The sequence below is a fragment of the Thermobia domestica genome, chromosome 8 (genome assembly GCF_964235325.1).
Source record: "Thermobia domestica chromosome 8, izTheDome1.hap1.1, whole genome shotgun sequence".
Lineage (NCBI taxonomy): Eukaryota > Metazoa > Arthropoda > Insecta > Zygentoma > Lepismatidae > Thermobia > Thermobia domestica.
This window is the reverse complement of record NC_137461.1, coordinates 164,096,150-164,108,192: the sequence shown is the minus strand read 5'-3', so window position 1 is coordinate 164,108,192 and position 12,043 is coordinate 164,096,150. Positions and strand designations below refer to the sequence as shown.

The 12,043-nt window shown below is 35.2% G+C and overlaps 1 protein-coding gene across 2 annotated transcripts in view; it reads right to left on the bottom strand.

Annotated features, from left to right (window-relative positions):
- The window catches only part of Bmcp (uncoupling protein Bmcp mitochondrial), a 165,925-nt gene that overhangs the window by 151,616 nt on the left and 2,266 nt on the right, over positions 1-12,043 (bottom strand). For both annotated transcript variants that reach the window (XM_081769229.1, XM_081769228.1), the window contains exon 2: positions 7,859-8,012. The gene's annotated coding sequence lies outside the window, so the exon portion shown is untranslated. The remainder of the gene's footprint in view (positions 1-7,858; positions 8,013-12,043) is intronic.

Sequence of the window (12,043 nt, the reverse complement as noted above, 5' to 3'; positions counted from 1 at the left end):
AAAGGACTCAGCTTAGATAAGGAAACTTTGATTACAGAAGGAACAGTATAATCAACATCTCGAGTCAAACGTAAAATTAATGGACAATATTTATTTATATTTTTCTTACAGACAGTTCCAGTTAACACAACCTCACCATTAAGAAAATTAGCTGTCTTATTAAACGGGATCTCAACAACTGCTTTCTGAGGATATTTAATAACTTAAGCATCCGGACACATTGGCTTTACTTGGAGTTGAATTGTCAACTGAAATTATTTCGGAACTTCATACCTGATACCAACAAAAGTGTAGAACTAGCTTCCAGAAGAAATTTTATTGACAAACAAATCAAAATAAGTATTCAACTACCTTAGTCCTAAAATCACAAAGTTCATGAAGTGTTACATCCAGGGTGGATTGATTTAAATCAGTCTGATTAGAATCACGATTTAAATCACTTGATTTGTTTAAATAAAAATCGTTGATTTAATTCAAATTCCGAAATAAATTAATTTAAAGTGAAAGTGAGTAAAATTCCGTTTCTGTTGTTATTTCGATTATGGAAGATAATCGTAACACAATCAGACTCAAATGAATGTACAGCACAGTATGAAATCGAGTGTCATGCAGAGGATGATTACGGAATATCCCGTTTTGAAGGAGTAACGGAGGAATCCTGCTTTCTTCTCTTAGTCACATAGGGTTTTTAAATCGTTAACTATTCCAATGGGAAAATCACCATTCTTTTGTGTGTGCGTCTGTTTGTTTGTTTGTTTTCAGACAATACGGGCGTATTTAGAGAAGTCCAATCCCCTCTTCGAAACTTACATTTTTTTTTTCTTTTGTTAGATTTTATAACTTTAAACGAAATTTATGTATTTTATACGTATTTCGTGCAGCAAGTTAGTTCCGATTTTTCAAAAATATGCCCCTGTCAAATATCAGTAACTTTTGTGGAAAACAAAGTGTTATGTTGATAAACGTTGCTGTACTTTTTCCTTAATGGTTAAGAAACATTGTTTGGGATTGAAATAGGTTAACGATTGGGTTAACTCAAAATTCAACCCCAATAATTTCACTCAAATAGCACAATTAACATTTAATACTAATTCCTAATGCATTTTCTTCAGTTCGCAACTTGTATTATACGAGGAGAAAGGTGTGATTTAAATTTAAAAAATAGATTTAAATAAAAAAATCAACAAAAATGATTTTTATTTAAAAAAATCATTATTTTTTCCCATCCTGGTTACACCTGGGAATTAGTGCTTACAACATTCAAAAATGAATTTAAGGACTCATATAGAACAATAAATTAAAAACACATTGTGGAATTCCGCATAAATTACTAATGTGAATTGTGTTTTACCAAAAGCAGTGATCTGACCATAAATATACATACAACTATTAAGGGTAATCAAAATTAAGTTACGAAGTACTCTGCACTAATTGTTCTATAAAAGAAAACAACTTTACAATAGAAACTGTGAAGGTAAGAAGCTGGTGACGCAGTTTAAAAAAAAAAAAAATGCGTAAGGTAAGGCACTTTTCTTGTGTTCCCATTGTACCCCAGGCAAATAACCCTTTGAGGTTTAACTAATTAAGAGCAAGCTGATTTTTACATATGTTTTAGAACTACTTGATATATACTTATTCTAAAAAGTCCCCACGAATCCGAATGTCGGAAAGTGTTCAAAATGGCGATCAAACATGGAGGCTTCCGTAGTTATTAAAAACGCAATTTCTCTTATACCATTGGTCATAGTACCACAAAATAAAAAGCCAATACGTACGAAATTGAAAGTTTGTGAGGTAATTTGTATTTTAATGTGTATTTAAGTACAGTTCTTGGAGTAATGATATGAATAACATTAGACAATTGGCTTGTTTTTGTTGTATTACAAGAGCATTAAAACTTTAAAATTCTTGAAACTTAGGAAAACTACAGCTTTTTTCTGCATATTTAAGACACTAGTACTTTCTCAATACACTTAGACATAACTAGGTACATTAAACAACTGCAGGATTTAATCACCTTTGTCTTTCTTCTGAAAGATAAGAATATGAAAAATACATATTTCATATACAAAGTCATTTATTTCATTTTGATGCGTTGTCTCTCTTCAAGCAACATCAGTGGCTTCAAGGACTTCCTCTTGCAGTTTATTACTATACAAATTTTCTATTAAGCAGAATTTGCAACCTTCCGAACAGTGAAGTCCGGAACGTCTGCAAGAGTACATAGAATTACAAGATTCTTTACACTTACAGAAAATTAAGGATAAAATCTAATCAGGAACTACTTGCGATCCTCCCATTACTGATACAGCGTGTTCATCTTTAAGACACCATCCCCAGTCACACGGATCGAGTTTGATACCTAACCACTTTTACACCTGATAGTAACTCCGAAAAATGTGAAATCGAACAGCAGGCGGTGAAGGAGGAAGTGCAGCATGGTCAAATTCGGAAGTGAGAGGACTTCGTTTTATCTTGCGCTCATTTAAGTGGTACCTAAAATAGTAATAAAAAGTTTTATGCATTAAATATACATGCCACAAACAATCACCGTATTTTTACCTCTCAAGGTTTGTAATCTCTCAACCGAATATTTGTTGCATCATCACAGTTGCAGCGGGCATCTTCGACTATTCCAGTTGAGATGTTAAATAATTCGTTTGAATGTAGTCGAAAAGGTTATATTTCTTAAACTAATCATTATTTTCTGGAGATCACTTTGCTCTCTTTCTGTTCTGGAGTTCCTCAGTTCCACATGCTGTGGATGAAGAAACACCTGTGAATTCTTCGAATGCTTCCATTTTATTTTCACATTCAGGCATGGCTGATATCTATCGAGCCATAGTAGATGGTGTTATGCCTCTTCCGTGCATCAAACCTCCAGTCGCCTTCGTCAAGCTCATTAATGTTTGTTCGATTACCATATCTGTCCATGTACCACTCCAGAACTTGTTTGTACCTAACCGTGAAAATCGATTGATTAACAAATAGTTCCAATTGCCAGTACTTTTTGCAAGTCAAACATGGTTTCTAAAGACAGAGGAACACTTCTTGCATAATTGCTATGCGTTGCATTAAAAATATGTAACATTTTACGTACTGCGTACAAATGAAGTTCCCATATTCCCATCCTTTCAGCAGCAATGGAAATTTGTGCATTTTCACTCAGTTCCAAATACTGAATCAACGGTTTCGAAGCTCTGCTATTTGTAGCTTCTGTCTCCTTGATTGTTTAAAATACTGAAGATTCGGTGCAAATCAGTATTGTTGGGAGAAACCTCAAAAGCTTGTTCATGATTATACAGAAACATTATGTCTTTTTGATCCACGTTTATATTGATCTTCTCAAAAAGTATGCGCTTGAGGGTAAGCTACTCAGCAGATACTCACGTACAGTGCGCCAATAATATTCACCTTTAAAGATGTGGGGAACACAATTTTTGGCGTAAATTTGTACCCAGAGATCTTCTAATCCGCTGCCAGCCATTAAGTAACCCAACTGCTCCCAAGTAGGACATGAAACGGTGGAACCCACCTAGGCGAACAACCACTTTACTTACATCACTGTTGGGTTCAGCAGCAGGCACTGTCAAACACTTTCGTATATAATGACTGATCACAATGACAAGTCTTCTGTTTATTTTTCTTCGTGCATGCAATGGCACAGAGGAGACTAGTGTAAATTGTATTCACGCCTTAGCTTCTCCGTTTATGAGATGTAACGGAATTATTTCGTTGCTGATATATTATCCATAAATCCTTGCCAAGATGGAACCTTTTCTGGACTTGCACAAACTAACAAAACGAATGTTTATATATATATAAAAAAAAAAAAAAAAAAAAAAAAAAACGAATGTTGTTCTTTGTCTCTGGGTCACTTACAGTAAGATCTGAAAAGTCTTGCACGTGATTTTTTTTAAATCCATTTTTTGGTCGCTTGAAAACTCGATATGACACTTCCAAAACGTCCACTGATAATGGATTTCGATGATGTTTTGAATTTGTCTTCGATGTGAACACTTGATGAAACTTGAATTATCTAACTTAAAAGTCGTAGTGGTTACATCTTTAAATCTCAATGCTTCTTTGTAAGATTCAGAGAAAGCTAAACAATTAATTACATTGACAAGTCCTCGAGATTCATACTTCCGATATAGGTATACAGCTAATGCAAACATTACAGGAGATAACTAAGATTTTGGTCCTACCAGTTTAATAAGGACGTTGCTGATCACCAAAATTTTCAGTTTACATCTTCTTAGAGATTTTTCTATTTGGTGTCTTACATAAAGTTGTTAAAAGAGAAGAAGCCATTCAAGAATACCATTTTGTCTCCAGCTAGGATTTCATCATTGCAAGGAAAGTGCTCATGGTAATGTCTTCTTGTAATATCAGAGCTGCAGCATCTAAAATTCTTTGTCTCTCATCTCTTTCATTGTCACATCTGTTAGCGTACCACGAATCATTAATTAAATTCTTCGCACATCCTTTGAAGCGAAAAACATTTTGTGCGCCTTGGGATTCACTGATCAAAATATTGTCTCCAAAGTTTCTCTAATCTAGTTTTCATATACTTCACAGACCACTTTTTTTTTTTTTTTTTTTTTTTTTTTTTTTTTTTTTTTTTTTTTTAAGTTTTCTTCCCATTAAGTCATTCCCCTCTATAATAGAAAATTGAGTGCGCTCTTCATTTTCCGCAATATAGGGGCAAACTCGCACTCAGAATCAAGAGGTCGACCTCGTTTTTCTAGGTCATTGGTAGCCCTAAAGAAATCTTTGTAACAGTCTTTATGATACCTTCTCTCAGCTGCTACTAAATCACCGATTCCATTTACTCGAGTTAGAACTTCAGATGCCCAACCATCATTTCTCTTCTTACATTGATCTGTTATTGTCTTATGAATATTGAAGGTACATACTCCACTGACATTTTCGTCTTCCCTTTCCTTTGCTGAATTTGCACCTGCACTAACCGTTGGCTCACTGTAAAACAATGTAATTTAAAATCAAACGGTGGTGATTCACTTCTCGTCAATCTGGAAGATCGAGAATTTTCGACAGCTGGCTGATCACTGCAGTTTCTTTTTACATCCATAATTGTTGATTTCCGTGTTTATTCTTTTCGACGTGTTTTATGAACAAACTGTGCAATAAAAAGATTCCAAGCAGGCCCGCAACTAGGGTTTCTGTCACCCGGGGCAAACACACAATTCGGCGCCCCCCCCCCCCCCCCCCCCCGCCAGGTTTAGTCGAAAAGTATCACTTATGGATTGCAACTGTAAATAACATTCTTAATGAAACCAGTTATATCGATTTTTAAGTACTTTAACCCTCCAATACGCGCGCGGGCTACCATTGTAGCCCATCGTTTTTATTTTCCTTGCCGCAAAGTAATTCGAGATGATAACTCAAAGGGTGTCTGTGTACCTATCTATCAACTATCATTCTACGTGTTTAGGGTGTGGTCAAACGTAAAATCGAAAGGATCTCATTGTTATTCTGCTTGAAAGTTTCATGGGCTACATCTGTAGCCCGCGCGACTATTGCTGTCACGGGTGTTCCTAAGCGTCAAAGTTTTCTCATTATAGTTTGAGTGTTGATCAGATGGTCAATGAGTTTGCAAAATGCCAATTCTGATGAGAAATGTTTTTAAAACCAATATTTACGATCCAAAATGATTGAGAACATAACAATGCAACAATGAAAAGCTTATTTTTATTTCTGTAAATTTTTCGGTGTAATCCTTTGATGTGGAGAAAGAAGAAAACTTTCCATCAACAATGAAGCACACAAGAACTCCACACTATATTGTTATGTGTACCTCTCGAACTTGAGCACTTTCTGTACCCCTTTTGGGCACCTTTCTGTATACTTTCTCTTTCTGTATATATGCACCTCTAAGGTGCACACAAGTGATAGAAAAAACTGATTCGAGCAAAGCATCTCTCTTTACAGTGCATTAACTAGAAAGTTCATTAAATATGAAAGAAATTGCTTTATAAAATATTAATAAATAGATCAAGATATTTAGATTATTTAATGTGTAGTAAATATTATACATTATACAAGATTAATGTAAAAAAAATGATTGAAATTAACAATAAAGCATAATAAAGCATAAGTTGGACTGATAGATAACAATTCAAAATGCCTCGAAAAGCTTTCAAGCAAAACTAATAGATAAAGCTTCATACAGCCTTCACTCGCAAAATCTCTTGGTAGGCGTACAAGAAACAATTAAATACACCGAGGCGTGTAAATTATCTTTTCCGCCACAAAACTGCCCTCTAGTTTAAAAACATTACAGCAATTGCGTAACATTACAGGGGGCGCGTCTGAGCTAAACTCTTCAACCACCAGCAAGCAACAAAAATCGGGAACTTTTCGCCCCCGCCCCTATTGATAACAGCGTTTTAAACTTCAGAGCTGTTCTCAATGGAATTATACAAACAAACAGCTCCTTGTGGTAGGAAAAGGAAAGGGGGGCGGATTCTCTTTGGTCGCCCAAGGGAACAAATGCATGCAATATTAGGTTTTTAATGTATGACATTACACCTATTTAGATGAGACTCACTCACTCACTCACTCACTCACACTCTCTCTCTCTCTCTCTCTCTCTATCTATCTATCTATCTATATATATATATATATAATCAACGAAAAGAGGTCCCATGGAAAAGGCCAAGTAAACTTTTGATTTCTTTTAACCTCTAGAATAAGTTCCTCAAGGGAAAGGGTGCGATTTTTAAAACAGTTGATATATCTTCTTTCCTGCGCCCCCTCCAACCACGCGCCCGGGGCACGTGCCCCTTCTGCCCCCCCTCCCCAGTTGCGGCCCTGATTCCAAGTTCTCTACATATCAACCTGGCGATCATCAATGTTTCTAGTCCTTTCGATCCAAGAAAGCTGTATTCACTGTCACTAGAGATAAGTTCACTACATATGCGACTTTTTTATATACATCTGTTGTGGTTTAAACTATTTTTAATAAGCAGTTAACGTAACGAGAATTAAAAACTAAACCCCTATGCCACGGCTACCTGAGAAGATTGAAATAACTGATTTAGTTGTTTTATAAATACAATCTTACCATTTAAAAATATAATTAATTTCTACTACTTACCCAAAAATTAAAAAAATATATGCACCGGAGAATAAATATTCTTCACAACTTTCAATTTTACGCATATCTGTTTTTATTTCATGCAGCTACGATAATGGTAAGGGAGAAACTTCGTCTTTAACAATTATGGAAACCGCCATGTTTGACCGCCATTTTGAGTGTGTTCCAACGCTTGGATTCGTGGGGACTTTTGAGGGGAGACATATACAAAGTAGTACTAAAACACATGTAAAAATCAGCTTGCTCTTAATTTGTTCAAACTTCTCGCCAAAAATGGGGTTATTTGCCTGGGGTACTAGTTTAAAAGAGTGTGATTATTATCAGAGCGTGGAGAACAGCAGAGAAAACACAGAAAAATATTAAAGACAATAGTCGAGTCGTATATACGTATATATGGATCATCTACACATACCGTTATTTTAAATGCAACAAGATTAAAGAATAATGTTTTCAGATCTTTATACTGGAATGAACTTATACCCTCTGATTTGCACGTCTGCCTAAGAACGCCACAGATCAAGACTGATACATTGGGGTTATTTTGTAGTAGACTGCTTCAGATTTATAACAGAATAAAGTAAAAAATAAAATCAGCACACTAACATAGCGTAAAATAAAATCCTGAAGTCCATTTTTCTAGCAGCACTTCGTGTACGACTATAAATCCTCTCAAGCATCTATCACATCAAATTCAACACCATAACAACACACAAATTCAAAAGCTACATGACTTACCAAATTCAGCAGTACACGACGCCAATCCGCCATAAATAAATAATCTCCAATCCCTCCTTCCTGTTCCCCTGTCTGATGCTTCATGAGAGGAACCTTCTTGTGCAGGAACCTCTCGAACTGTGGATGACTTGTCCAGTGCAGCAGCTTCAGTAATCTTTAACATAAACACACAAAAATTAAAAAAAAAAAGACAAACTAAGAAACACATTCTCTACATTTTATATATATATAGGGAAGTAAAGTTTTATCTCCTTAAGCGCTGTTTCTATTCAGTAGAATGTTTTTCAAATCCGTATTCATTTTAATATTACGTCGTAAAAATGTTAGTAACTACAACATTAAAAATAAATAATACTAAGTTAATATTCTCAACAAATTGTTGTGAATTTTAAGTCTAAATTAAGCACGATTTTAATTTATAGTGCACTGTGGGAAAGGCTTAGACGTTCGCTAGGATTGTTACAATATCGAACCCGAACAAGGAAGAATTGCCACAAGAGTGGAAAGAATCAATCATTGTTCCAACTCACAAGAAAGGCGACAAAACTGACTGTAATAATTATCGAGACATTTCTCTTCTGTCAACATCCTATAAAATCCTTTCAAACATTCTATTAGCAACATTGACCCCATACGCAGAAATTATTGGAGATTATCAGTGCGGATTTAGACGAAATCGATCAAATATCAACCAAAAATTTACAATTCGAAAAATACTCGAAAAGAAGTGGGAATACAATTCCCCGGTACATCAATTATTTATTGACTTTAAAAAAGCTTACTACTCGGTTAGGAGAGAAACATTGTACAACATTCTCACAGAATCTGGAATACTAGAAAAGCTAATTAAATTAACTAAGATATGATCAAATGAATCCCAAAGTAAAGTCCGAGTAGGAAAATTTTGCCCACGAGCTTTCATACGGAGAATGGCCTGAAACAAGGACCATTATTATTCAACTTTGTCCTGGAATATGCTATAAGGAAAATCAAAGATAACAACCAGGGCTTAGAGTTGAATGGTATTTACCAGGATATGGCGTACACTGATGATGTAAATTTAGTAGGGGATGATAGGAGAACAATAGAAAGAAATGCAGAGGTCTTATTAAACGCTTGCAAGGACATGGGTTTAGAAGTTAATGCAGAGAAAATTAAATACATGGAAGTTCGTCGGGATCGTAATACGGCAAATTATAGATGCGTTAAAATATCAAATAATACTTTTGATAAATTGTATACTTTCAAATATATAGAATCAATATTAACAGACGAAAACCATATTCACGAAGAAATTAAATGTCGACTAAAAGCAGGGAATTCGTGTTATTATTCAGTTCAAAATCTCTTGTTGTCGCAAATTCTGTCGAGGAATTTGAAGCTTAAAACATATAAAACGATAATCATGCCTTTTGTTCTGTATGGTTGCGAAACATGTTCGCTTACTCTAAGAGAAGAACATAGACTGAAAGTATTTGAGAACAAGATACTGAGTCGAATATTCGGACCCAAGAGGAACGGGAATGGAAAATGGCGGAAACTTCATAACGAGGAACTACATAATTTATACTGTTTACCAAACATTGTTAGGGTCACCAAATCTAGGTGACTCACGTGGGCTGGTCATGTAGCTAGAATGGAAGAAAGCATGAGCGTTTTCAGTCTTAACTGGAAGAACAATCGGAAAACGAACATCAGGAAGACCTAGGCGCAGATGGGAGGACAATATTAAGATGGATCTCGCAGAAATAGGAATACAAAGTAGAAACTGGATCCTGTTGGCTAAGGATAGAAGTCAGCGGAAAGCTTTTGTGAACGCGGCATTGAACCTCCGGGTTCCATAGGTCATAGAGTGAGTTAGTTTTGGAAACCTTAGTTTGAAAAAACTTTACGTCGAAAAGTAAAGCACCCATTGAGCATACTTTGTTTAGAAATAATATATGCCATTATACTAGAATTATTAAAGAAATAATTGTCTGTGAACTACAAACAAAAACCTATGAGTAATTTCTGAGAAAATCATTAAAAAAAAGTCTCCCCCCAAGAAAGCAAAAAAAAAAAAAAAAAAAAAAATCACCTTTTGTGGATCCTTTTAGGACAAACGAGTTATGCTATGTTGTTAGTGTTTTTATAAAACATTTATTTATGAAATAGGGACAAAATCGCCTAAGAAGTTTTTGAGGTCATCGGGAAAAACTCATCCCTAAAAGCAAACTACTTCATCTGTAATTTCTGAGAATAAACGATTCATGTCATATTGCAAATTATTTATAAAACATTTATGAACGAAAATAGACCAAGTAGCTCGAGTCATTTTTAAGCAAATCGTCAAGAAAAATTTCACCCTCAATGTGAACTACCTCTTACGGACTTTTCTTTCGGGACAAGTAACTTATGCCATATTCTAGGGTTACTACTGAAACGTTTATTAATGAAATATGAACACATTCGTATCAGTTGTTTCTGAGAAAACTTCACCCCTTGAGAATATCACTTCTGGATTTTTTCGAGAAACGAGTTATACAGTAATGTTAGGTTATTAATGAAACATATACCGTACTATGGTCAGAAGTGTCAATTATCCCTTTAGTGAGTTCCAGAGTCGTGATGGATAGAGTTGCAAAAACCTTATGTCTAGAATTTGGTCCAGATACTTTGAACAGTATGGGTTCTAGTTGAGTACATGTAAAAGCGTCACAAACAGACGCAGACGTACAGACATAGAAAACCCGTTTTTCCCATATGTTCGGGCCATGAAACTTAAATTCACTGAAATCTCGAATTCGATTTTTATCACTATCACCACACTTTCTTTTTCCGTCGCTCGAATGTGAAAATGAATAGGCCTACACCGATACGCAAGGTGATAATCTATCTTCCCAAAAAATTATTGAGTTATGTTTAATGTATTGTTAGAATAGCTTATGCCTGTTTGTTGTATCCTTTTAATATCAGTTTTTCACGCTACTGTATATTTTAGACGAATGGTATGATTATCGTCCATACCCATGCGATCCTTTAGAACTATTCGTGTTCTACGCACCTAGACCTGTATCATTTATTTGTGTTCAAATAATGCACTCTTTATTCCTTACACGAACTTATGAATATGACTGCATTTCTTGCATTTGTGGATAGAACTCTTACTTACCTTCTCTCTCTCTCACTCTCTCTCTCACACACACACACACACGCGCAAAAAAAAAAAAAAAAAACTTCTCTGAACAAGAATAATAATTTGACTTTTTTTGTTTAATGACAGCAAGCTTCTCTATTTCATTCGCTGTAGCAGGTTATAGTAATTACCGCATTAGGGTTAGTACCAATTAGAGACATTAATGGCCCCTGTGACAGTTTTGAGAATTCGTAGGGCAAGCTCTAAATTCTCAGGAATACCTATGAGTAGGATATCGTCATAGTACTCGGGATAAATCGTGGGAAACATCTTTGATGTGTGGTTGTCTATTCGAACACGATGACCCCATACCGGTACTGGATATTTAAATACTGGCACAGAATATATAGTTTTTTTTCTTTCCTTTATGGAAACAATGTGATAAATTGGCCTGGGTCATCGACTTTCGTTATCAGTGTATTGCAATATGTGGCAACCCTGAAATCACTGATTTTAATTCACGATCATGAGCTTTTTTCTTTTGAGGAAAGAAATAGAATGGAAGAAAATATGAAATTACATGAAAAAACTAATTTTTCAACCATTAACACTGTGTACATACATTGTAAATCTGTGCAAGGCTGGACGCAAAACACATGTCAGTTTATCCGTGCATCAATAGATTAAAATTATTCTGAAAGCAGATCGGTCCTGGATAAAATGAACTGTGAAACACATAACACGGGTTAATCGTATCGCCATACCAATTTTATATGGGTCCCCTTATATATTTCATAGATTGAAGTATTTGCTTACCTGATGCAGGCTCCTTCTTCCTCATGCTTGCGATGATGATGTTTCTTTAGTTGCTGTGAACACTATTTATTATTAATTATATTAAAATGTTACTTTTTTGGGTTAGAGGGTTTTCCGCCATACGAGTGTAGAAATGTTTACTGTTGTCGGGGGTTGCCCCCCTATGTTTTGAAGAAGTATTTAACATTTTGTAAAACAGTGATGTTTTAGGTTTTTTTTAAATACCGTAGTCGAAGGTTGTCCTGGTATACTTT